Below are 27,924 nucleotides of genomic sequence, written 5' to 3'. Positions count from 1 at the left end.
AACTGAAATCAGGGAGAGCGAACCACGGGTAACCAAAACCACAGAAAGTGAAAGTGCAGATGGGGAGAGGGTAGACCACTGTACAGAGAAATCCCAAGTCTAAATGAAGTAAACATGAAAAGAATGGAGTGAGCCCCTGGGAAATCATCAGGAGATTTGATAAAAGAACTGTATTGAAAGCCAAAGGGTCAGTGGAGCCCCTCTAGGTCCATCCCTGTGCCATCTTGGTTCAAATCCCTGCCTTGCTGCCAACTAGAGGTAACTCCAGGCAAATTAGTGAAGCCCTCTGTGCCTCCAATTCCTCAGCTGCAAAATACAGATAAAATAATAATAGTAACTGCCTCATAATGGTTAATGTATGGGAAATATTTAGAACAGCATCTGATACTGTTAAGTCTCATTAAACATCAGCCATTAATACTACCACTGAAAAACAGGCAGGCAGGGTGTTTGTCCTGTACCTGTGATCTAAAGGGAGGGGACTACTCTAATCAGAGGGCCCCAACGTGGGTATGAAGAGAAACTAGAGATCCTTCCATCCCAACATCCCAACAGATACCAGGCGAACCATGGATAGGCAGCCCTGCCCAAGAATAAAAGTCCTCATTTCCAGAGAAAAACCCTTCTTTCCAGCCTTCCCATCTGGTGTTCTGTGGCCCTCACCCTAGTATGAAGCCCACTGGTCACCACACCCACCCAACTCAGCCCTTTTACAAATAAAAAGACTGTTAGACAAATAGACAAAACCTAAGCCAATTATCCAAGTGTTAGACCTAGTCCTTCACTCTTATCAACTGGTGGCCAAGAATCAGAAATTTAAGGAAAACTAGGAACATGAGGGAAAATGTCAAAGAGGAAACTTTAAAATGACCCAAAGGAAACAGAGGTAATCAAGGTGTACAGGAGAACTTCTAAAGCTTCTCATTAATGCCCACAGACACATTTGTGAAGATACTGTATGCATAAAACAAGAAATGCCTCCAATGAAAAAGGAGCAATCAGAAGGGGAGGGAAATCTCAATTTAAAAAAAAAAGGGTGAGCACAAAATAGAAAAGCTGAATTATGAATTGCTTACTGGGAAGTCAGAGTCCAGGAAACATGCTCCAGAATCTATAACAAAAACCAACAAGAAATGGGAAGTAAAAAGAAGTTTGGCCCAGGCTCATCTTGGTTAAGTGTGTCCAGGACCACCCACCTTCTGAGCACCCCACTCACTCTACCAGGAAGGCCTGTTATCCTCAAGCCAGGCTTGACTTTGAGCTTTCTATAGGAGCTGCTTCTGAATCCCCCTGGACTCACCAGGGGGAAAGGGGTTCCAACTGTAGTTAGGTGTTCCCGGTAAGTACAGAGGCTGTGAGTCCTCTTGGCTCCATGCCTGGAAAGTAGAGACTATCACTGAGGGTAATATTCTACCTTCTGAGTCTAGTAGAATCTCTTCTACTTACTTTCTTCATACCCTAGCTTTTTCTCTTTTTTCAGGAGAGGTATCTATGATTTGGCCAAGGAGACACTTTGCCCTCTATCAGGCAGAACTTCCTCCAAGTTGGTGACATAAGGGTGGATGACTTCTCTAGTTTCCAGCACTGATGCTGGTTTTTTATTTCTTTGGCCATTTTCAATTAGGGTTGATGGAGGAGATTGACATTTTTTCTCATAAATTTCATTCTGTTTCTTTAAAAGTATGCCCACATGTGCTCTATCCAGTGATCATTAGCCGTAGGATTCTTCTACAAGTCTGACCTTTTCCAAGGTTTGATTTCTAGCCTGTGGTTATGGTGTTTGATCTCTTTCAGAGCAAAATGTAGTCCTTCAGGATTTTCTTTGTAGAAAACCCTGCATAGTTAAGGCAGAGTCTTTGGGGAATGTAATCTATTACCAAGGTCACTCTCTTTCTGGGACCCTGTGCATGGGGTCCAGACCACAGACAGGCCCGCATAGGAACCCAGAGTTCCACTGGGAGTCAGGGAGGAAGTAGTCTTTTCTTTTCTTCCTTTGCTTTGATTTGTTCTGTTATGGTCCTTTTCATTGACCCACATAGGTGAAGACCTCACAAGGACAATGTCAAAATAGCTCTTGAGAGGAGTTATAAAATCAGACGACAGAAAAGGTTTTGAACCACATGAAACAGTCTGGCTGGAAAAAATGTACTTCGTTCTCCTCAAGTAATCCTGTCCATCCTAGGAAAATGTCATCACTTTCAGAAGTAAGTAGAAGTTGATGCTGAGAACATTATATTCCTAATGCTCACCAATAAATATTAGCCTAAAAAGAGTTCTAGGGCAGCCCGGGTGGCTCAGCGGTTTAGCGCGGCCTTCAGCCCAGGGCGTGATCCTGGAGACCCGGGATCGAGTCCCACATCGGGCTCCCTGCTTGGAGCCTGCTTCTCCGTCTGCCTGTGTTCTCTGCCTCTCTGTGTGTGTCTCTCATGAATAAATAAATTAAAAATCTTTTTTTTTAAAAAAGAGCTCTAGCACAAATGGTACACCTGTGGGTTTTTTTTAATGAATAAGCAGGAACCCCTTGTTTCAAATTTTAAAAATTGTATAACCAGGCCTAGACCAATGATAGCTCTTGTTCTTTATGTGGATGGTATCTTATAAAATTGAAAAAATAATGAGAAATACAAAACGTAAAACATGATCAAATCTTATTAAAATCTGATTTACAAGAATTAAGAAGCAAAGGTGCCCCTACTCCCGGATATAATCACTGTTAAAAGTCCGGGACAATTCTTCCCACCTTTTTCCTAGGTTTAGATACACATACACACACACACACACACACACACACACACACACTTCTATTTACAAAAGTAACAAGTAATACTTATTTATCTGCAACCACTCCAGAGTAGAGACCTTTGCATTCTGGGATTCATTCAACAGATAAAGTGGAGTGTTCTCTAGATACCAAGCTACATATAACATTTGGATGTCAATCTATTCCCTCCTCAGTACTTGGGAGACACTGCAAGTTCTACTTTCTGGCATTTAATGTTGCTGAGAAAAGTCTGAGAAAGGATCTTTTTCTGACATTCCTTTTTAGAACTCTTTATCTTAGGAAAACTCTTTATCTTAGGGAAAAAATTAATTTCTTCATAAAGTCAAGTGGCTTTTTCTTGTTGATTTTTCTTGGTCTTCACAGAGCCCCTGTAAGTTGCAATATTGGGTCAACTAGTTTATGAATTTTAAGAACTTATAGACAGAAGCAGAGGTTCAGATCCCTTGCCCTACACTGACACAATGAAGACAGTGGGAAGTAAGTGCACCCGCAAACTCAGGGCAGATCAAAAGCCAGCAAACCCTAGGGCCAGAAGTAGGGTCCCCGGTATTAAAGGAACCCTTCCCAAGAGGATCTTCCAAAAGAAGGTTAGTGCCACCAGCAGTAAAAGAAAGTTTCATTCATTGCAGAGGTCAAGCCAATACCAATCAGAGGGGCCTAGGAGCAAATGAGGCCCCTGCGAGGGAGTCGGCTCTGATCACCTGCCAGCAACCAACAAGAACCATCACCATAGTCAAAGCACAAGCAGAAACTCCCTGTCCCACTATTCCCTCCTCCCACCACAGACTCCAAATCCTGAGGCCCGCAGCTCTGGGGAAGGACACTTGGGAGAAAGAAACAGGAGCACACACCCTCCCAGATGGCAAGGGACTCGTGGAGGTCAGCCCCAGCCAGGGAAGGGAACAAAAGGGACTCCAGTCACCCTTCCAGCTATGACCTTCAGTGGATTCGAGCTTCAAGATCTAACCGCCAGGCTGACCCCTGTGTTACATGACTTCACACTGGGGACACGTGGAGGCTAAGTATGGACAGCTTTGAGGGAATAGATTTCTAGATCACCCAACCTTCTTATGTCCTCCTTCCAACAGTCAATCTGTCTGAGAAGACTCTGGAAGCCACTTTACCAAAGAAAAGCACAGCCTTCCCCTGCCTTCCACATCACTGGGCACTGGCCAGGTGGTGGAAACCTCTCATGAAATCGACCCTGACAGGACTCACCTTTTCACACTCTATCTACCACAGAGCCTTGCACCATTTCCCCATGTTCCCCTCTGGCTACCTCCCCTGGCCCCTACTTCTCAGTACAGATTCTTAAGGAGACTTCACTTAGACCATCCCCACTTTCCTCTTCACTCCTCAAACCTGGGGGGGGGGGGCAGCAGGACTCTGCCAGATGCTGAATCAGGACAAGCTTCTCCCCTCCTGCTGAGAGGACCAGGGGTCATGTGAGAGGGCCAGCCCAGGCAAAGGCTCACTACGCCACCAGTGCCAGTCCCCCCCCAGCGCTCCTCACTACAAGAGCTCATCGTGTGACCCACGAGGACCCACAGGACCCGAGGAAAGGCACTGGGGTGGGGGATTCTGGGAATCTCTGGTATGAAGGTGATAGTCTCTCCTCCTTCTTCCTGCCTGACACAGGACCCATGGTGTTTGAGGCTGTGCAGCCAGTGGAGACCATAAGAGAGGCAGCCTTGGTACCACTAAGCTGCTGAAGGCCCCTGGAGGCCTCTCATCTCTGGTCTCTGTGTTGTGTGAATCAAAGAAACCCAGGTCTGTATGGGGCTGTGATGACTGGCAACCAAACTCATTCTTGATTGATACAATCTATAACCTGGATCCCATTAAACTGTTTGTTCTCCCCAGTGACCTTCTAATTTCTAAATCCCCAAGATAAATCTCAGCTCTTAGCTCACGTGGCTTTCAGCATTCTGACCCTCCTGGCCATTCCCTGCTTGAAAGCATGCATCCTTTTTTGGGGTGTCAGCGTGGTGCAGTTCGTTAAGCATCCAACTCTAGATTTCAGCTCAGGTCATGATCTCAGGGTCTTAAGATCGAGCCCCATGTCGGGCTCTGCACTCAGAGTGGAGTCTGCTTGTCCTTCTCTCTCTCTCTCTCTCTCTCTCAAATAAATAAATGGAAAGAAAAGGAAAGGAAGAGAAGGGAAAGGAAGAGAAGGGAAGGGAAGGGAAGGGAAGGGAAGGGAAGGGAAGGGAAGGGAAGGGAAGGGAAGGGAAGGGAAGGGAAGGGAAGGGGCCTAAGCGTTCTCCCCTGACTCCCTAGATACTCTTTCATTACATTTGTGATTTCATTTTGTTCAACCTTGGTTACAGCCTTGGCCTCCTTTCTCTCTGGCTGTATGTAATCTGTCCTCGTGATTTAATCAATTCCCATGGATTTACTGATCAACCTATATATGCTGCTGATTTGGAAATCTATACCTCCAGCCCAAAGTGCTCTCTTAAACTTCAATTATTTTCACACCCCAATTGCCTGCTAGACACTTCATTTGGATATTCCAAAGACACTCCAACTACACAATTTAAAAATTAACAAACTCATCATTCCATTCTTCAAATCTACTTCTTGGCCCACATTCCTTTCTCAACTGGTGGAAGCACCATCACACAGTCGATAAAGTCTGGATTCTGAAAGTTGTTGTAGACCTTATAGAAATTCTAAGGAAATCCCAGAAAAATGTGTGCGTGTCTCTGTGTCTCATATAAGTAAAAGTGAGCAGCTGCCGAAATGCTACCAATCTGTCTCCCCTCTCACTCATCCCACACGTGTCCCCCCACCCAGTCCCACCACTTAATCAGCCATCAATCCCTGTCCCTCCCACATCCCAAGAAGCTCTTGAGTGCATTTCTGTCTCTCCATCCTCATGAACGCACCTTCAGTCAGGTCACCATCATCTCACCCCCGAACTACCCTTCCAGCTTCCTGAATGGGCTCCTCCAATTCTGCCGGGGAGATATCTAAAACATCAGATAGGTAACGTCGCCACCCCCCACCCCAGACTGTTGCCTGTAGAAGAAAACCCACACTCCTACGTATCATGTCCCATGCCCTCCACGATCTGGCTGCCACCGACTGTACCTTTCCCTGCCTCATCCATGGCCAAACCCAGAAGCACCCCACACATCTCCATTTCTCAACTCTCACACAGAAGCCACCCTGTTCTTTCCTACCTTTGTACACGCCGCGCCTGTTGCTTGCCAGGCTTTTCCCACCCAGAGACCCTTCATGGTACAGCTCAGGTGTCACTGCTATGCTCAGCCTGCCTCATGATAAGACCGGGAAACAAAAGGACCCCATGAAAACTGCTTGTTTGCTCCTTTTCCTGTTCTGCTCTTGTAGGACCTACACTGCTGCCTTACACATGCCCTAATAGAACAGATACTGTAGGTCTTCCTTTTAAAGATCAAGGAGTTTCTTTGGAATCTTCCAGCATAACACAGAATATCTAAGGAGTAACCAGGCAGAGTCATCAGGAATGTTTTCCAAGGCCACCAACTTCCTGAGACCTGTGGCTCCAGGGCCTAAGCGACTCATGCGGGACACCTAAACACTCATTTTTGTTCCTGGATGTCTGAGAAGAGACATACACCAGACCATAACCCTAAATTTAAAAACAAAACAAAACAAAACAAAAAACAGACTCCACGCAGCGCAGAGACTCATTCTTCTGGTCTTTCTGAGTCTCCTGGATGCTCTGTCTATATCTGCACTCTCTCTGTGGCTTCAATAAACTCTGCTCTCACTTCCTCTCAGGTCAGATCTTATTTCTATCTTGTGCAAAGCCAAGAACCCTCTTGGCTTCTCCTGAGGGACTCCTTCTGGGTCCTCGGACCCAGCTGGCCTACATCACAGAGATCTAGCTGGGGGCCCCTCCTGTGGGTCCCTATGATACAGTCAGTGCTAACATGGCCCTTATCACCCCGCACCAAAGCTGGTGATGTGTCAGCCTCTTGCAGGGACCTGTGAGATCCCTGAAAGCAAGACCAAGTCTATATTAAATGTCATGGGATCCCCAGCACCTGAAGCATACACCACATAATAGGCCCTGCACCACAAACAGCTCCCCAAAAATGTACTGAAGGCATGCTAAGGATATTTTTTTATTTATTTATTAGAGAGGGGGGGGCAGAGGGAGAAGCAGGCTCCATGCAGGGAGCGTGATTTGGGACTCGATCCCAGGTCTCCAGGATCATGCCCTGGGCTGAAGGCGGCACTAAACTGCTGAGCCACCAGGGCTGCCCCACGCTAAGGATATTGTTTTAATTTCTATCAGTGACACTTTTCTCCAATAAAGTCCCAGGAAATTGGGCCCTGAGTGATAGCAAGGAAATAATGAATGTCTCTGAGACATGTGCCCTCCTGGCCTGGAGATCTTCAGAGAAGTTAAAAAGATTTAAAAAATCATCTCATCATAGAGTTGCTAGATAAGAATAAAAGCAATGCAAAGCATGAATATTAGCTGAAAGAAAGCAAGAACCTATTGCTTTAGTAACTTCCAGAAGGGGGAAAAAAAAAACAGAAAAAGACACAAAAATAGTAACTTGTAATTTTTTTAAAAAATATTTTTTTTATTTATTTATTCATGAGAGACACAGAGAGAGAGGCAGAGACACCGGCAAAAGGAGAAGCAGGCTCCCTGCGGTGAGCCTGATGTGGACTTGATCCCAGGACCCCGGGATCACCCTCTGAGTCAAAGGCAGACACCCAACCACTGAGCCACCCAGGCGTCCTATAAATTGTGATTTTATCTGGATTACCGTACAAGAGTTATATGAGATAATTTTTTTTTTAAGTTCCTCCTATAAAAACAAAACAGCTGAACAGAATGTCACAAGCGAAAGACATGAATCTACAGGAGTTCTCTCTGGAAATGGGAAGACACATCCTTCATAGCAAAACAACAAATATAGATTTAGATTTTTTAAAAAAAAAAGATTTGAGAGAGAGAGAGAGAGCACACAAGCCGGGGAAGAGACATAGGCACCTGGAGAAGCAGACCCCCGCTGAGCAGGGAACCTGATGCAGGACTCAATCCCACGACCCCAGGATCATGACCTGAGCCAAAGGCAGGTCACCACCCACGTGCCCTAGAATGTAGATTTTCTTAAAAAGAAAACAGCCAATAGGTCAGCAACCTGTATATGTTAAAGTTTTTTGGAGAAAAGGCTGATTGACTCACCACCTTGGAAAAAAAAAATTTAAAAAAACCTCTTGGGGACCACAAAGATCCCTCAGGGTCCCTGACTGTGCGTGTGATCCATTGTCCCCTGCTTTCCTATTGAGCCCTATACTCTCCCCAGCACCCTAAGAAAAGCCAGACTTCAGTAACCCTCCTAAGCAGGCAGAAAAGAAATCATCCGTGTAGTAAAATCCCTTTCTATGGCCCTCGTCACATCCTCTGGCCTTTGCTGTTCGGTTAAATTCAGTGCTGCTGAACACCAACTGTGACCCTCCCGGATCACCACTGGAAGGTCCGGGCGATCCCAGGGGGTCGCTGTTGCTGTTGCCAGCACGCAGCTCCCGTGTATCAGGGAGGAGAATCCTCTTGGGCCTCACGTTTGGTGGTTTCTGGACATTTGATGCCACTGAGACATGGGAAGAATAATGGCCAAAACAAAACAAAAAAGACTTACATGCACATTAGGCCACACCAGATGCATTAAGTCAAGGCTGGGTCTGCATCTAGAGAGGAAGGCTAGAACATTTCTGGGATTTTGTAAATCTCCCTGAAACAGAGACTGTGAGCTCATTCATAACTCCAAAATTCAGGTCAGAAAACAGTGCTGCGAAATGGCCTGTGATCCACCCCCTATTGCAGGGCACCCCCACAGCAGAGCCGGCTCGGGCAGGTGCCTGGGGTATGCAATTCAGGACCCTCCTTCCCGGCTCTGCCCCAAGCAGCTCCCCTCCTCTTCTGGGAGCCCACCGGGTACCTTTTAGCAAACCCTCCCTCAGAGCCCCACCCTTCCGTACTCTTCCAAGGACAAGCACCTTAAAATACTCATTTGTTTCCACCATGTCACTTTAGCTCAAGGCTAACAGGCTAAAATCAAGAGACTACCACGTCAATGTATTTTGAGATGCTGATAAGAAAAGAAAAGGTAGAAATGAATATGACATTCTTTCTCTCCCCCATTCTTCCGTGACCTTGCTCAACACTTGACAACCATACTTCCTCTCCAGGACATGTCCCTGAAAACTTATGTGTAATCTGGTTTTCGTCATTCAAAACACATTTTATTTTAAATTAACTTCAGAAGCTTGCTTATTTAAAAGTGTCACTGAAGAATCCTTTGCTAAAATGAAAGGGTGTTCATGATGCAGAAATCACTCTTATATCTATCTGGTGGTCATATAAATTCATATGTGGGTGTATCAGCTTTTCTCAAAATGCTGAGCATCTCTATGATTTAGGGGAAAAGGTAATTAGTTAAGCTTCTTCAAAAACAGTTTTTCGATTGCTCTTGCTCTAGCCCACCCCGGCTTTTTCCTAAGCCACACTGGTTTACTTGGGTCCTTTACCCAATAAGAAACCATTCTGTGATCTCAAAGTAGACCGTAGAGCCCACCACATATGTTCTACCTCTCTCTGGCCAAACTGAGGTGACTCTGAAACTTTAGTAAAATTTTGCTTTCTAAAAAAATACCTGTAATGACAAAGCAAGGGAAGAAAATCTGTGGGTTGAACTCAATTCTAGAGCCAAATTAGGGTGGTAAACACTTGTGTGACCACAGAGCACATGCAACATCTTACACGTTTGCAAACATGAGACCAACATGCTTCCAAACAGGAGACGAACAGGCTTGCAAACATGAGACCAGCAGGCTTGCACACATGAGACCAAGATGCTTCCAAACATGAGACCAGCACAGACTGGCACCCGCCCCCGCCAGCCATGCAGGGAGGGAGATGCTGAGGAGTGTGTGCCTGCATCACGCCTGTGGCAGATGTGGTTTGAGGAGCCTGTCTCTACAAAGGAACACTCTGGGGTCTGAACTTTAAGCTCACACCATGGTTGCTGCTGGGGTTCTCTATTAACCACTGGATGAAAGGCACCAGAGGAGATTTCTGCTAGGATGGTCCCTCTTGCCTCCACAAGTTCTTCTCACTTTGAAAATGCTGGGAGTCCTACAGGGTCTGGTTTCAGCCTTTCCCTCCTCTCTTCTTACTCTCCTGGGAAATTCTGCACCCTCTCAAAGGTTCACTTACCATCAAGCACACTAATTAATTTTTTTAAAGATTTTATTTATTCATTCATGAGAGACACACAGAGAGAGGCAGAGACGTAGGCAGAGGGAGAAGCAGGCTCCATGCAGGAAGCCTGATGCTGGATTCAATCCCAGGACCCCGGGAGCCAAAGGCAGACGCTCAACTGCTGAGCCACCCAGGCATACCAAGCACGCAAATTATTATCTTTAGCCCCAGATCAGTCTCCTGAGCTCCAGATCCACACATCCAGCTGCCTCCTGGATATTCAACCCAACATGCCCCAGACCCCTCATCTCTGTCTCCCCCTCAGCATCTGTCCCTCCGCAGCTGCCCTTCCCAGACAGCACCAACTACCCAGATGCCAAGTAGAGGAACTAGAAAAGACCTCACCTATTATGACTCCTAGCTTTGACCTCAAGAATGCACAAAAATCTCAAACCAATTCAACTTGCCCTTGAAGATAATCAGACACAAACCCTGTCCCTTCTGTGTTCAGCAACACTGGCCTCCTCCATTGGCCCTAGTGTGGACACAGCCCGTCCAGGAGCCAGTGCTTCAGACAGACAGCTGGCCACCACCCCAAAATGACCCACAGGCCACTGTCCCTAGATCTAGCAATAAGATGAGCTTCACAGTTTTCATGTTGTTGTAGGATGTCCTCATCTGAAGAGTTAGCCGTTCCACATCTGACTGTTCCACCTACCATCTCTTAGCTCCAACCTCACCCTCTGCGCCTACTGGGTGACACTGGGGCTAGGATTCAGCCATCTGCATTGCTCAGTCTTCCAGTTATGTTCCAACAGCAGAAAGAGGGAGGAGAGAGGAACAGACTGGCTCCTGCTTCCAGCCTCTAGCTGTACCACCCCTCCCCCAGCACCAGGAGAAGCTCCTGCTCCCACTCTTGGCACCTGAAGCATGGGCTCTGGGTGTCGTAGCTCAAACCACTCGGGCAGGTGGGCACCACCCATGTCAGCCTCTCCTCTGAGTGCTTAGGTGCCACAACCTCTTCATTCTGGCCCCCAGGAGGCAGCTGCTTCCTCTAATTACTACTCTCTGGATTATTCCAGCCTCCATGCCGCTTCCTTTAGCCTTCCATCCCCCATTTCATCAGAAGCCCCACCTGTTTGAAACATGCAGCATGGTTTCTGGATTCTACCTGGACCTTGGGGGTCATGATACACAATCTCCTCTGCCCTCTAGTTTGTTTACTTCTGTTACTGATTTTATGCTGTGCTCACAAAATATCACTTGCCACTGCAGAAGTCTCCACAGCTGGTTACCATATATGCTGCCAAAGAGGCTGATTTTCAGACTGGAAAGGAAAGAACTAGTATCAGTGACAAGAAACTAAAGCCTCAGAAAGAGGCCAGATGCACAGGCAGAGAATCCTGGCCCATAATCCACGTAACTCAACTTTCAGATGCTGAAGTCAACCTCATACTAAATATTTAACAGGTGAAGAGAAATACAGGCCTGTTTTAAATGTTTGCTTTTTCTCCGTATGGACACAAATACACTTCAAGATCCGATGAAGAAGACGAGTCTACTCCTGACCCCTCTCTTCGGTCCTGCCCCTCCTCCCACCATCCACAGAGTCCTGTGAGCTCCACCTCCCAGGGAGCAGCAGAGCCTGTCAGCTCCCCCCCTCTGCCGCAGGAACCCTGGCCCAACCCACCAGCACCTGGTTCCTGGACGACAGCATCTGCCACTTTTCCAGCCCTCAGTGCAGGGATAACTGTATCAGCATGGAAAATAATGCAACTCACTCCTTATGACATCCAACTCAGTAATAGGTGGGTTCCACTGCTGGGAAAGATTTCTCCCTACATATCTCACGTCTCTGCAAGTCTTGCAAGCAGAGGCTTTGCTCCCTTATTCAAGACTACCTTTTCAAGGATGGTTGCATGACGACTAGTCCTGGAAGATACAGTGTCTCTCTCCAGGTAAATTGACAGGTTTATTTACCATCCAGCATAATGAAGACCATGTCTCCCTTTGGAGCAAAGGTCAGGCAGGCTTACTGCCCATTATAAAAGATTCAGGTTCCCAAGGCTCTAGGTTCCTCTCCTGTAACACCGGGTACTGTGTGTACAAGAGTCCCAGCCCTCTTAATGTCTGCCCTGTGGGAATCTGCACTTGGGGCTTTGGCACAAGAATATACTGAAACTCTGGCTACTGCTACTGCCGAGAGAAATAAAGTCATCTGTCTCTGACCCAGGAGCTTATATCTTCTGCCAGCATTCATGAAACTGAGCTGGCCAACTTGTTAGCTTACAAGGAGGGTAAAATTTCAGACTCTCCACAGTTCTTTTTTTTTTAAGATTTTTTTTATTTTTATTTATTTATTCATGAGACAGAGAGAGAAAGAGAGAGAGAGAGAGAGGGAGAGACACAGGCAGATGGAGAAGCAGGCTCCATGTAGGGAGCCTGATGTGGGACTCAATCCCAGGTCTCTGGGATCAGGCCCAGGGCTGAAGGCAGCGCTAAACTGCTGAGCCACCCGGACTGCCCTCTCCACAGTTCTTAACATACATCACTAAGTGTGAGGACAAAAGCTATTAAGCTTTAAAAGACCATATAAATAGCTTCATAATCTAGAACTGGGAAAGATGTCTTAAAAGGAATACATAAAAGCACTTACACATAGAGGGGAGAAAACAAATAAACCTGACCATATCAAAACTAAGAACCACCATTTATCAGCAGACACTATTCAGAGTTTGAAGATGTCTGCAATAATAATATCAATACACAACTGACAAAGGCTTAGATCCAGAATGAACATATATCCTTTTAATAAAAAGAAAGACAAAAACACAATAGGAAAATGAGCAAAATATCTGAGCAGACCCTTCACAAAAGAGGGAATCCAAATGGCCATCAGACATATGCATAGACATATGCTCAACCTCATTCAAAGTCAGGAAAATACAAAGCACAATGAAAACCAGCACAGAAAACCATTCTGGAAAATAGGTGGCATTATCTAGCAATATACACAATATGACCCAACAATTCTACTCCTTAGATATATCCTCTAGGAGACATGTCTGAGAATGTTCACAGCAGTGTATGTTGTAACAGCCAAACACCGGAAACAACCCAGAAATCCACTAAGAGGAGAATGGATGAATAAATTATGGTATAGTTTGTGACAAATGAAATCAAATGGGGTTGCTTATGTCAAGAGGTTTTTAAGATGGAGCTTGGAGGTTTTAATGGGATGGGCCTTGTGCACGTCGTCACTGGCAGAACCATAAACTTCTGAACTGGGAAAACCACAAATATTCCAAGGATTCAGCCAGAACACCTGCAACTTGCTTCAGTAAGGGACTCAGCTTAGTGAGAGCCTCAGCAATCAATTTCACTCAATCGAAATTAGCTTTTGGCTGCCAATGCCAATCAAAAATTCTTTGTAAACAATGTACAAACATTCCCTTTTTGCTTTTAAAACCCCTGACTTTTGCTCCAAGGTAGAGCATTATTTGGGTTGTGTACCCTAATCTGTGTACCCCAAATTGCAATTCTTTGATCCCAAATAAATGCTCTAGCTTAATTACCATGTCCCAACAATTTTAGGTTGACATGACATACAATGGTATTCTATATCACGATAAAAATGAATGAGCTGCATCTACATGGATGGCCCCTGAGAAATAAATGTTGAGTGAAAAGAGGTAAAAACATAAAAGATAATATACAATATGACTTTGTTTTCATTAATTTCAAAAACAGGTTAAAGTAACCCATTGTATTTAGGGATGCATACTTAGGTCATACAAGTATAAAATAGAAGCAGTCAATGACTACTACTATAGATAGGATTGTAGTTACTTTTAAGAGAAAGAAGGGTAGAACAAAAAGGAGTACATGCTTTCTGGGGCGCTAGCAATGTTCTAGTTCTTGTCTCTGGTGGGGTTACACTACCATTCAATTTATAATAATCCAACAGTCTGTATATGTTTTTTGTCCTATAAAAAACAACATAGAAAAAAATGAAAACAAACAAACAAAAAAAGAAACAACACCCAGATCATGAAAGGGAACACTGCCAGGAATCCAGAAGGCCCCCACATATCCCTTTGCAATACAACCTCCTCCCGCCTCTAACATTACCCCTATCCTGACATTTATCCACTAAGTGTACACTAGTAAATACTATGGTTCACCTCGGTCTGTTTTGATTTTTACACAAATGAGAATCAATTGAATATTTGCATTTGGCTCTAAAAACTGTTGACAGGTCAATTAATTACTATGATGTATATGCTTCTTCCAACATAACAATATCTTTGTAGAGAATTATAGTTCAGCTGAAACAAAGATAACATGCTAGAACTTCGTAAGTGTGTGAGAAGTCGTGTTGAGAACAACAATTTAGATTTAGTAAAGCAACATTATCCATGACATTAACTCAGTGGTGTTAATTGGAATTTTATTGGGTTGGCAGTTTTATTTGCACTTAATTTGAAATAACTTTGGACTTTATAGTTGCCTCAAAGCTATAAGCATAAGTTAACACTTACTTTTATGGTTATACATATTTAAGTAACAATATTTGTAATCAGACTAAATTTAACCCAACACAAGGAGTGCTTTATAAAAATATGTCCCTACTGCACACAGGTTTGAGAAGCCCTGTGTAGGAGTCAGCTTTCACACTTCCCTTCTTACTCCTCCACCTTACCCCCAGGGCCACAACTTGTTACCTAAAACCAGGCTCTCTCAAGCAAAACACTTTCTAAATCGTCCATGACATCTCTGTGTAGTGATGTCAGGCACTCTTGCCTGTTGGCTCTGGAATTCATACCAGTTCCATTTGTCATATAGGTGATCAAAGCTAGAGACCAAATTGAGGCACAGTGAGCCAGCGAAGAGTGAAAACAGTTTATTTGGGCCAGGTGACAATTCTTTGAAATGCTAATAATGATTATCTATGCTCATACTCACGCATCCCTACTGCTTAATTATGATCCCACTGAAAAGAGCCCTCGCCCAGTCTCTCTCTTTCCTACTGCTGCTGTAAAACATTACCAAAAATTTAGCAGCTTAAAACAACATAACATAGCTCCTTGCAGTCCTGAAGGTCAGAAGTCTGAATTCATCTTCCAGGGCTGAAATCAAGGTGTCAGTGGGGCTTGTTCCTTCTGGAGGCTCCAGGCAACCATCTGTTTCCCTGTCTTTCCTAGCTTCTAGAGTCGCTGCATCCTTTGGCCCCTAGCCCCTGCACCACATCACCCCAACCACTGGCTTCCATCTTCACATACCTTTTCCTCTGTCCTTCAGCGTTTTGTAAGGACCCTGTGATTACATCAGACGCAACTAATTGTCCCAAGATTTGATTTAATTAAAATTATCTATTTAATTTAATCACAGCTAGAAGATTCCTTTGCCATATACAGTACCATTCACAGGTTCAGGAGATTAGGACATGGATATTTTAGGGGGTCACACCCAGGTAGCAGAAGTCTGGCCTATGACAGGGTCAAAAGAAGCACACAAACTCCTGCCTTAAATGCAATGTTTCTCTGAGAATGGATACTACACTACTGTGGTACAAGAGGTGTATATGGCCATTGTCCCAGGTTTCTGCAGAGAGCTCTGAAAACCTTTAGAAGTTCTTGAGTGATAGGAGTGTCTTTTGTCATTCATTCATAAGGACTCCCTTTTAGAGCCCAGCAGAGCTTCTGATAATGAAGTGATTTAGGAAGGGGTCTCAAATGGGACTGGTCACCAGAAAGAGCAGATGATAGAAGGCTGGAACTTCTAGTCCAGCCCCAGACCTCCAGGGGAGAATCAGTTGCCAATGACCAATGATTTAATCAATCATGCCTGTATGATGAAGCCTCCATAATAACCCAAAAGGACAGGGTTCGGAGAGCTTCTGGATTGGTAGACACGTGGAGATTCCAGGAGAGTGGTGCACTCAAAGGCTGCAGAAGCTCCACATCCCGTCCCCATGCCTCACCCTGTGCATCAATTCCATCCACTGGTCCTGAGTTACATCCTTTCATAATAAACTGGGGCTCTTCTAAGTACGGTGTTTCTCTGAGTTCTGTGAGCCGCTCTAGCAGGTTAATGGAACTCAAGGAGGGAACCTTCCATGTAGAGCTGGTAAGTCAGAAGCTCAGAGAACCTGGACTTGCAGTTGGTGACAGAAGTAGGAGCGAAGGGGCGCTCTTGTGGGATGGAGCCTTTAAGCCTGTGGGCTCTGATGCTGTCTCCAGATGGACAGTGTGAGGACCACATTAACTGCTGGGTGGTATTAGAAAAACTGTCCCCATTAACTACAATGAGCTACCAGAGATTTAAAACACACACACACATAATCATTTTAGCAACTGTTTCATTCTTTTTAACTAGAAAATAATTCGAAGAATTTGTTTTTGTTTTTTTCAAAATAATCTTTTTGAAATAAATGTCTGGCTTACAGAGAAGTTGCAAGAATATTGCAAAGAATTTCCCAGTACTATAAAGCTCTCCGATATTCTGCACCAATTCCCAAATGTGACTTCATTGGCTTGTATTCCCCACCCCGTCTGTCTCTCTCCAGCTCTCTCTTCCCTAAACCATTGTGAGAACAGAGACAGTTATGATGCCCCCTTTATCCCTGAACATTTCATTATGTATTTCCAATGCACTTGAGCTTTCCAAGGTGTTTGGTGGGCTGAAATGACTGTGGCAAACGTTTTTCAAGGGAAATATTCTTTAGGTCCCAACACTCAAAGAAGATGAGCCATTGTTCTGGAAAGCAGAGAGTGTCACACCTCATTATCACAGAAAAGCTATTTTTCAAATTACTTGATCCAAACCCTGGTCACCGAGACTTTTGCCCCTAAGCTCCTATGGGCAGGTACCTGTAGTACATAATCTCTACCCACTACAAAGAAGCTCAGCAAAGCTGCCTCTGAACAGCACAGAGGGAGGAACAATGCATGCATGGAAAATAATCTTCAGCTTTGGGTTGTTCCACACTGCCTTCTCTATATACTGACCTCAAGTAAACTGAAACTCCCTCTAGGATGACAGTTTTGCCACCCTATCTATCAGTGCTTTGTGTCTGTCCCATAATCATCCAAGTGTGACGATCACTCATTTGTGATCCTTACTCATTGATGATTTCTGCTCTTACTCACTTTTAGAATTTAATGGAAAAACTGCATTTGGCAAAGATTCGTCATGCTCTGGGTTGCGTGGGAAGCTGAAATAAACACAGGGTCACAATACAGTGGAAGAGTTGTGCAAACCCTCAAAGAGCAAAGGAATGTGAAGTCAAGTCTATGGCAGAGTACGAAGGAAGAGCTCTGGGCAGGTAGGAAAGACTCCATAAGGCAAGTGCGATGGGAATTATGCCTTGGAGAATGAGTGCCATTTGGAGAGGCTAAGAGGAGGGGGAAGAAAATCTCCCAGACGAAGGGAAACCATGACTCAATGCACCAGGGATGTAGGTGTCGTGTATGTCTAGGCACAGAATGTGACATACCCAATGTGGCTCGACAATGGAGGGTTTGTGTAGACGTGAGGCTCGAATAGATCATAAAAGCTTGGACAACGTGTTATATGACTCCATGGTCTTTATTCCATAGTCACAGATGGTCTCCCAGAAAACAAATTTCCTTTCCATTACCAAGTAATTAACACCTTACAAGTTTAATATTCAAAACCTTGACCTAGTTCTGTCTCGACTAAGCAATTTCTTAAGGCCCCCTCCCACTGCATGCCTCTGAACTCTGCTGGGAGGTCAACCAAGGAAGACATCACAAATACACCCAGCAGAGAAAGGCCAATACACAACAGGAAAAAGCACAATTTCTGCATAACCTGCCCTCCACCTCATTACACAGTCATTGAGACCTGACTGAAAAGAAGCAGTATCTGGATTTGTCACAAGGCCCAATGCTATGTAAGTTTTTCTAAAGAGGATTATTTTGGGGTACCTGGGTGCTCCGTCCATTAAGCAACTGCCTTTGGCTCAGGGCATGATCCCAGGGTCCTGGGATTGGGCCCCACGTGGGGCTCCCTGCTCAGCAGGGAGTCTGCTTCTCCCTCTACCTCCGACTCTGCCCCTGCTCATGCCCTCTCTCTCTCTCACTCATTCTCTTTTAAATAATTAAATAAATAAGATCTTAAAAAAAAAATAAAAATAAAGGGAATTATTTTCAAATTGCTCTAGAAGGAAAAAAGACATAACATTTTTAACAATGTGAGAAGCAGGAAAAATGCTGCAGGTGCTACTTCATCTAGATAATGAGTATTCCCTGAATTCTACACAGAATGACACCTTGTCTGGAGGGGGCTGCTGGGGAGAGAGATGGAGCAAGGTGACAGCCAGAAGAAGTGGGGAGGCAGAGTGATGGTTACACTGTGACTATATGTGTGTGAGAGAGGGGGAGAAGGCGGGGGAGAAACGGGGGTGGGGGAGGAGGAGAGGGGAGGAAAAGAGAGGGTAGGAGGGGGAAGAAAGAAGACCGAAGCGGGAGTCAAGGTCAGGGAGAAGGTGGCCAGAGCAGGACCACAGTCTGCCCTCCCTCACAGAGACAGAGGCACAGAAGAGCTTTCTAAATCTAATCTGCAGGAAAACCAAAGCAAAGCAGCTTCCGTCAGAACCAGGAGCAGCTCTGCTGATGTCAGAGACAAGGAGAGCATCATGCTTTCAGGCTGTGGCTGCTGCTACAAGGAAATTTTTTGGAACATAAGTCCCTAAGGCTTCTGACTCTGAGTTAGGGGACCTCAGAGAAGTCAAGAACTAGATTAATATTAAGTATATGTAGACCTGTTAAGAAAACAAAGAACATTAAATCCATTTTACTCAAAGGGGATTTTTTTAAGGTTTTTTTTTTTTAATCACCTTAAATGTATACTCTATCTCTTAAAAATTAAGGAGCCAGTGTCAATGCCCCCTCAATATAGAAAGGTAACATCACCCACAGTCTTATCACTGGCAGTAAGGTTTCCTGAAGAGTTTTCCAAAATCTCCATTAATGGAGAGAAGCAGAGCTGGGCCGAGTCCCTTGAAGTACCACGTGGCATTTGTCTCCCTGGGGAGGACCTGTCAGGGTCATCCCAGACCTCCTCACAGGACCCAGGTCTGAAGACCCCTGCACCATTGCTTCTCCACATGAAAGCCCCCAGAGTGGCAAGTCTGTCCTGCAGATACTACGCGGAACCACAGGAGGGGTGACTGTCCATCTGAGGGCCTGGCTCCTCTCAGGGCCAGTGTCACTCCAAGTGACAAACTCCTCCGTTACCCTGAACCCCTGTGAGCTTCTTTGTATGCAACATTAAGGCACCATATCACACCTGCCCAGTGCGACATAGGGGTGATAGGAGAGGATCCCAGGGGGTGGTGGTGAAGATAAGGGTGTGGCTTCTCAGGAGCCCAGGCAAATTGAGGGGTGGGGGGAAGGAGAGGTGCATGGGACACCAGGGGAGAGCAAAACGGAGTTGTTTTGTCAGGAGCCTAGAGATTTAAGAGCTGACAGGGATGCTCACAGACCAAGAGAACAGGAATTTGCAAACTTTGGTATTTTTAAAGGCAGTAAATACCTATGATAGTACTCCTAATAGTAAGAAAAACAGAAAATATATTATTATAAATATATTATATTTCAATATATTAGCATAACAATTATATATGTATATATAAATGTATATCATAAAGTATTTTATTAAAGACTTTCATATATATTTTATAAAAACAATAAATATAAAACATTAAAATAACTATTAATAATTTACTATCATTATTATTGTTTCCATACAATAAAGTGTTTCTAACTCTTCATTTTCTTAGGAAAGGATTCTTCATTTTTTTAACTATTGCTATTTCATTTAAATACTAAAATTATAAGCAGAATCAAGTAAATTCAGATTTGATAGAAACTCATTTTTTTCTTTTGTCCTTATTTTTCTCATTTTGCTAAAGACCAGTGAACCCTTCAGAGAAGGCCAGAAGCTGGTACGTGGAGCTAGAGAGCAGGTGTGAGTGGACACCAGGCACTCCTGCCAGCCATGTCCCTACCTGTAGTCCTACAGGTGGCTCTCCAGAGTAGGTACCTCCCATGAGGAGCGAGATGAAGGCACAAACACTGGGGTGCCAGCTCCCACCAGCATGTCTTATTCACTCTGTTCTTCTGATTGGCTGGTTCTCTCTTGGGAAAGCCTGAATATCATCCTCCTGCTGAGTGGTGGACATGCTTTATGTAGTCCTGTGTAGAGCCAGAGAAAAGTCCCTCTTTTCACTTTGACTGCTGGGAAGCTCAACATCAAATCTGAGGATTGAGACGCCTTGGTGGTTCGCTCAGTTAAGCACCTGACTCTTGATTTCAGGTCAGGTCATGATCTTGGGGTCCTGGGACCAAGCCCTGCATCGCCTTCTGCGTTCAGTGCAGAGTCTCTTCTCCCTCTCCCTCTGCTCCTCACCCCCGCCCCGCACTTCCCTATCACTAAAATAAATGAATAAAATATTATTTAAAAAAATCTCAGGATCAACAATAGCAACTCCACTGACTTTTTGTTTAAAAGATTTTTATTTATTCATGAGAAGACAAGCAGAGACAGAGGCAGAGGGGGAAGCAGGCTCCCTGCGGGGAGCCATCTGATGCAGGACTCGATCATAGGACCTCGGGATCACAACCTGAGCCAAAGGCAGATGCTCAACCACTGAGCCACTCAAATGCTCCAACACGGACTTTTTTATAAGTGTTGTTTACATGTATATCTACTCCCAGAGACCTTCACAAGCCTGGCCTTTACTACATATATTTATAGTTTCCCTGATCATGAATCATTATTACCATCAACATTTTACTTTTTAAATTTCTTATAAATTGCTTCAAATCCTATGTAGGATAGAGAATATAAATTTTTAAAATCTGAGTTAAAGTTATAAAATTTTGCTAAAACAATTCGCTCATAGAGGCCAGCTGAGGCAAACATACAGTCTCTTATGTAATAACCAAACTGCAGAACAAAAATCATTTATGCCACCATATTAGACATTAGGGCCCAAGCATATATAAAGAAAAGCTATTTTTCCCTGAAAGATATAATATAGTGAGGCATCAGCTTAATTTAAAATTCACAGAGCTTCTAAACAATAAGAGGCACTTTTCTTTTCCATGAACAAAGACGTTTTATTCATATGTGAATAAAGCAAAGATTCTTTCTATTCTATCTACATGAAGCAATTCTGCATCTCTATACAAAATGAGGTATTTTGCACCAGGCAGAGCCATATTACTGAATTGCTGTGCATTGTGGATGAAGTTGTCTGATTGCACATGCATTAATAACAAAAAGCACTTTGTACTTCCAAAGAAGAAAAAAAAATCCTTAAGCCTTCCATGACACTCTGTTTTTCCCTCAACATAAAGCCAATGGGCGAACCCATACATTAATGTGTTCCCGTGGAACCTAGCACTGGGCATGCGCCTTAAGGAAGAAACGTGGGTGCCCACAGCCATTGGACCAAGTAAAAGAAATGTGAAACTCCACCCCAAATATTTCTAAGCACTGTTCTTGGTTCACTTTTTTCAAGGGTGTGTCTTAAAATAGGTTTTGTGAGATTGGGGGTAGGGATGGAATCTCCCCAAAGTGACTGCAAACTCCTCTGAGATAGCAAAAAATAGTTTCTACTTATTCTAGGGTTAAACCCATGAATTATTCATATTTCTTGATAATTTGGAAGGCATCATAAAAATAGCACATTCTTAAAAGAACTTTTGCCCTCTTTCCTTCTCCAGAAGTTTAAATCCTATTCTTAAAGTGTAAATATAGTTCTTAAATTTAACAGGAACTGACACTGACCAACTCATTAAATTTAACAGAAACCCACCTTTATCAGGCCAATAAAACTGGATTTGAAGTATGAAGTCCTAACTTTAAAACAAACTTCTTTGTTACTCCCATTGCTGAGCAATGAATTCCTGAGCAGTTCTGAGCTCTTGGGTAAAGAGCTAGTGAGAAGTGAGACAGCAGAAAATAGACGCTAATTTAAACCCGAAATTCACAGTGATGGGCTGGTAGCAAAACCTAACTTGACCATCATAGTCTTTACAGCGCCCCAGGAGGGGTTGGCGGGACAGCTTTCACCCCAGTAACTACATCCCTGGATTCTGATCTCAGCACATGCAGGCCATGCCTCCTGCTTCCTCACCTCCAACACCAGCCAAGCTCTATTCTCCTCTCTTCCACGTAGGACAAGGCTTGGGCACAATGGCCCATTCCATAGATGATCCCACTGCCCTCACTCTTTTGTTCCATACTTTTCATAAGAAAAATGGGTATTTCTTAAATGTGTGGAATTTTTAAAGCATACTAAAATGCTCTGTGTGTATATTTAAAAAAAAAAAAAAAACATTGAGGTGCCTGGGTAGCTCAGTGATTGAGCATCTGCCTTCAGCTCAGGTCATGACCCCAAGGTCCTGGGTTCGAGTCCTACTTCAGGCTCCCTGCTTGGCAGGGAGTCTGATTCTCCTCTCCCTCTCCTTCCGCTGGTTCTTGCTCTCTCTCTCTCTCTCTCTCTATTCCATCTCTTGAATAAAATCTTTAAAAAAAAAAATTCAGTCCATAAAGGTGCGCCCAATGCTTACTTCACAGTAAGCTGCTGGGTGAGGGGCTTTTGCACCAGTGGCCTCCAAACCAGCTGCCTAGTTTCCACCTTTGCCCCTATAAAGTCTATTCTCAGGCAGCAACCAGAATGATCTTTCTTAAATTTAAATCCATCTTGCCCCTCCAATATTCCAGAAGCCTCTTTTCACTCAGCGTGAAAGCCAGAGTCTTTAAAGTGAGGCTCCACATGAACAGTCTTCTATCCTCCCTGGCCACCCTCCTCTCCATCACCCATTCTGCTCCAGCCACTCTCCTCCCGGGTCCTCAAACTCCTCAGGCATGCTCCTTCCCCCAGGCCTTGGCACAGGCTGTTCCCTCTGCCTAGCACACACTTCTAGCCGCTACCTGCATAGCCAAACATCCTCGCCTCCAGGTTAGTTCAGATGTCCCCTTGTCCTTGAGACCTACACTGACTGCTTTTGAATTTACTTTTGAACTTAGCATATAATCCATTCATCAGTTTTGTTCACAGAAATATTCTACACACCTAGAAAAGTATCTGGTACACAGTGGGTACTCAATAGATATGTTTTGTTTTGTTTTGTTTTGTTTTAAGTAAGCTCCGTGCCCAGTGTGGAGCCCAGCATGGGGCTTGAACTCATGAGATCTGAAATCAAGACCTGAGCTGAGATCAACAGTCTGGATGCTCAATCAACTGAGCCACACAGGTGCCTCTCAATAAATACGCTTTAAATGAATGAAGGATTACCTGGAAGATCCAAGATAAATCAATAAGATAAATAAATCAATAAAAGAGATCAGTAAAGATCATGACTCAAAAATAATACATAAGCAAAAAAGGATTTCCAAATTTCAGTAATAACTGGTCAGGGAAACTATACTGTTTTACACAGAAGTATTTATATAAATAAAACCTACTCTGGCAAACAGGTAAGGGCAGAGCTGGGACAGTGCTCAGCCTCTCATCATGGTTCTCAGAAGCCCCTGATCTCCAAGGGAGGGAGAAGTGGTTGGACAGCCACGCATTAGAAAACACTCAGGAGGTAAGTCACCCCAGCAACAGAAGATATTAAGTACTTAGAATACTGCAGAAGAATCTGCCAAACCGATATTGAAAGAACCTGATTTTGCTGAGGGACATAAAAGGATTTGGAAGTACATGGTAAGATACGCCACATGCAGAAGTGGGAAGATTCAAAATCCCAAACAAGTCCTTTTTCCGCAGATACACCTATAATACAACCCTGATAAAAATTCTTATGTTCCTATTTTGAGAAAACTGACAAAGATGATCCCAAGGCTCATCCTGAAAATAAAAATGTAAAATAAAGAACATCAGGAGTGCTGCAGAACCACACTATGGAATAAGGACAGGCCTTACTAGAGACGTACCACAGAGCTATAGTCATTTTAAAAAGCAGGAAGTGCCCAAATCAATAGAAATAGCAATGAACAAAACAGAAAGTTCAGAAATAAAGCCAAAACTATACAGGATACAATTTTACAATACAAGTGGCACTTAAGATTGATAGGAAGAGGCCAAATTAGTCTGTAACCTCATTAACCATATTCATAATGCTGAAGAAATAAAAATATACTGCCTTCATCACAGAGTCAAAAATATTCCTAATGAACTAATAGTTTAAATATTTTTAAGTAAAACTATAAAAATAAAACCACCAAATATAGTTGGATATTTGTGTAATCTCAGAGCAGGAAGGCCTTTCTATTTTTTTTTTTAATTTTTTATTTATTTATGATAGTCACAGAGAGAGAGAGAGGCACAGAGACACAGGCAGAGGGAGAAGCAGGCTCCATGCACCGGGAGCCCGACGTGGGGCTCCAGGATCGCGCCCTGGGCCAAAGGCAGGCGCCAAACCGCTGCGCCACCCAGGGATCCCCAGGAAGGCCTTTCTAAATATGATTTCAAAATCAAAAGCTGTAATAAGAAAGACTAATAAAATGGACTACAAAAAATCCTACTACATTAACATTTTTAAAAATCTTGTTATCAAAAGACTTCAGCCTTTGGAAAGTGAAAAAAGATAAGCCACAGAGCAGGAAAAGATATATGCACAGTATAGGACAGGAAAGAACTAGTATCTATAATATATAAAGAAATGCCACAAATAAATAAGAAAAAGACAACTTATAAAATGGACAGAATAGGGGCTCCAGGTGGCTCAGTCAGTTAAAGAATGCCTTCTGCTGAGGTCATGATCCCGGGGTCCTGGGATTAAGCCCCGGCTCAGCAGGGAGGCTACTTCTCCCTCTCATTCTGCCCCACTCTCTACAGTGCTAGTGCTCACTCTCTCTCCTCTCCTCTCTCTCAAATAAATAAAATCTTTGAAAAAATAAAATAAAATGGACAAAATAGTTGAATAAGCATGGCACTAAAAAGGAAGTTCAAGTGGCCAAAAAAGAGTTCTTACCCTCTTGGCCTCCAAAGAAATGTAAATTTTAATCCTAATGAGGCATGACTACATGATGCAAAAATTTGAAAGCCTGACAATACCAAGTATTGACAAGGACATAAACGATAGGAGCTCTCATATCCTAAAGATGAAAGTGTACATTGATATAATCTGGCATTATCTGGTAAAGTGAAGGGAAAGGTGAAGATACCCACACCCTTTAGCCAAGCTATTATACCACTGGGTAGACCTAGGAAAAACTGTGCAATGTGCCAAGGGAAACGTGCCCAGAATATTCACAGCAACACTCTTAATAACAGTCCATCCCACTGGAAAACAATGCAAATGACCATCAACAGGAAAAAAGATGCCTAAGTAAGTGGAGTTCTAGACTGCAGAGAAAATAATAATGAGAGAATAATGAAACTATGTGGATAAACTTATACGCATGATATTGAAGACCCAATTAAAAAATTAAATGATCCCATGCATAAAAACTAAAAGCCCATGGAACACTAAATTGTATTGTATTGTTCAGACACACGTAGGTGTGTAACACTGTAATTATAAGCAAGGAAATCATTATTATAAAAATATCAGAATAGCTGCATCTGTTATCTATTGCTATGTGACACATTATTCCAAAATTCAGCAACCTAACACTGCAAACACGCATTATCTCACACAGTTTCTGAGGCTCGGGAATCCAGAAGCATCTTAGCTGGGTGGCTCTGGCTCAGAGTGTCACGAGGTCACAATAAAGCTGTCAGCCAGGGTTGCAGTCACCTGAAGGCAGGAGGATATGCCACCTGGTGAACCCAACACAGCTGCTGGCAGGCCTCAGTTACCCAAGTGCTTTTGGATTGAGGCCCTCAGGCCCTTGCTACCTGGGCCTCTATACAGAGCTGCCTGAGTGTCCTCAAGACATGACAACAGGCTTCCCCCAGAGCCATTCATCCATGAGAGAATGGGAGAGCCCAAGATGAAAGCTGCAATCTCTTATAACCCAATCTGAGGATCGACATCCCATTATTTCTGCCGTATTCTATTGGTCACATGGGACAACTATGGACTGGTGGTGGGGTGGGGACATGACCAGGAAGAGGGAATCAGTGGAGGGCACCTGTGAAACTGGTTATCACAATAGCAGCTTCTTCTAGAGGGTTGGAAGGAGGTTATACAGGCACATATGAGGAGCTTCTAAGAAGCTGGCAAGAGTCTACTGCTTGACCTGGTTGGTGGTAGAAGCTGTTCATCTCATACTTATTTGATAAAGTGTACACTGATATTCTCTGCACTGTTCCATATGTATGTTACATATCACAATAAAAATATTCTTTAAATATTTTTAAAACTCTAAATTTCAAAAGACCAGCTAGGAAAAAGTATTTATAACAAGTTAACAATCACATGAAATATAGAAAGAATTCTTAAAAATAAAAAACCACACACGTATGTAAATGTTTTTAATAGTCTTTCCTATTATAGTTTTTGATTTTGAAATCATGCTTAAAAATCAATAAAAAATCAATAAAAAAACATATAAACTGGCAATTCACTAAAAAACTAAAAGTATGAGTAAAAACATGAAAATACCTCACCTCAGAATTAAATAAAAATCAAAATAATGATGTACTGTCTTTGGCTCTGTGTATCCATCAAGATAGAAAGAAACGGGGCTTCTCTTACATCATTTGAGGGAAAATTTTTCTGCAATATCACTTGGCAATGCACAACAAGTCCTTAAAATATACAATGCCAAGCCAGCAACCTCCAGAATATGTTTTACCCTGAGAAATTGTCAAAGTTGTGTCAGAGACAGGAGCACATAGTCACTGACTACACATTATTCCAGTTAGGAGAAATGAAGTCAGACTGCCAGGATTGGATCCTAGCTCCAAGATTTACTGTATACATTAGGCATATGGTTGGTGCCTCAATTTCATCATCTGTAAACAGGACATAGATAATACATACTCTTTAGGTCTGGTGAGAGGATTAGGTGAAATCCTACCTATGAACATCTTAAATTCATCACCTGACACAGCACTTAGTAAATTTTCCTTATTATTATTAGCAAAACATTGGAAACAACTTTAATATCCAACAATAAGAAACTGCTTCAATACATGATAGTACATCCGTATTATGCAGCCACTAATACCATAAAATTTATGATATGGATCTGTACTTGTCAGCGTGTAAATATGGCCACAACATATTGTTAGGTGAAAAAAGTAGGTTCAAGGGATGCCTGGGTGGCTCAGTGGTTGAGCATCTGGTTTGGTTCAGGTCATGATCCTGGGGTCCTGGGATCGAGTCCCACATCGGCTCCCCACAGGGAGTCTGCTTCTCCCTCTGCCTTTGTCTCTGCCTCTCTCTATATATCTCTCATGAATAAGTAAATAAAATCTTTAAAAAAAGCAGGGCAGCCCCGGTGGCGCAGCAGTTTGGCGCCGACTGTAGCCTGGGGTGTGGTCCTGGAGAGCCGGGATCGAGTCCCACATCGGGCTCCCTGCATGGAGCCTGCTTCTCCCTCTGTCTGTGTCTCTGCCCCCTCTCTCCCTGTGTCTGTGAATAAATAAATAAATTCTTTAAAAAAAAAAAAGCAGGTTCGAAACGAGTATATGTTATTTTTATATTTTCACACATGTATGTAAATATAATAATATGGGACATACACCAAATATTAATATTAACATAAATGCATGCTAATGGGATTTGTATGCCTTTTTTCTTACTTTCTCTTCATATTCTATATTTTTTTCCAATGAATAAGGTGACATGGGAAATATGTGATTAATTTAAAATGGTATAATTCAAAGCATTAAACCTAGAAATCTCAGGAGGTATAAAAGTTCTCACCTAGAGGTCTGAAAGTCTCAGCATGATATCACATTTTAGATAGGGCTACACTTTTTAAGAAC

General features: G+C 43.4%; 1 protein-coding gene across 5 annotated transcripts in view; it reads right to left on the bottom strand.

Moving 5' to 3' along the window:
* Nucleotides 1-27,924, bottom strand: part of SH3GL3 (SH3 domain containing GRB2 like 3, endophilin A3) — a 135,768-nt gene that overhangs the window by 66,521 nt on the left and 41,323 nt on the right. The gene's annotated exons all lie outside the window — the stretch shown is intronic.

The sequence above is a fragment of the Canis lupus genome, chromosome 3 (genome assembly GCF_003254725.2).
Source record: "Canis lupus dingo isolate Sandy chromosome 3, ASM325472v2, whole genome shotgun sequence".
NCBI lineage: Eukaryota > Metazoa > Chordata > Mammalia > Carnivora > Canidae > Canis > Canis lupus.
This window is presented reverse-complemented; position numbering and strand designations above follow the sequence as displayed.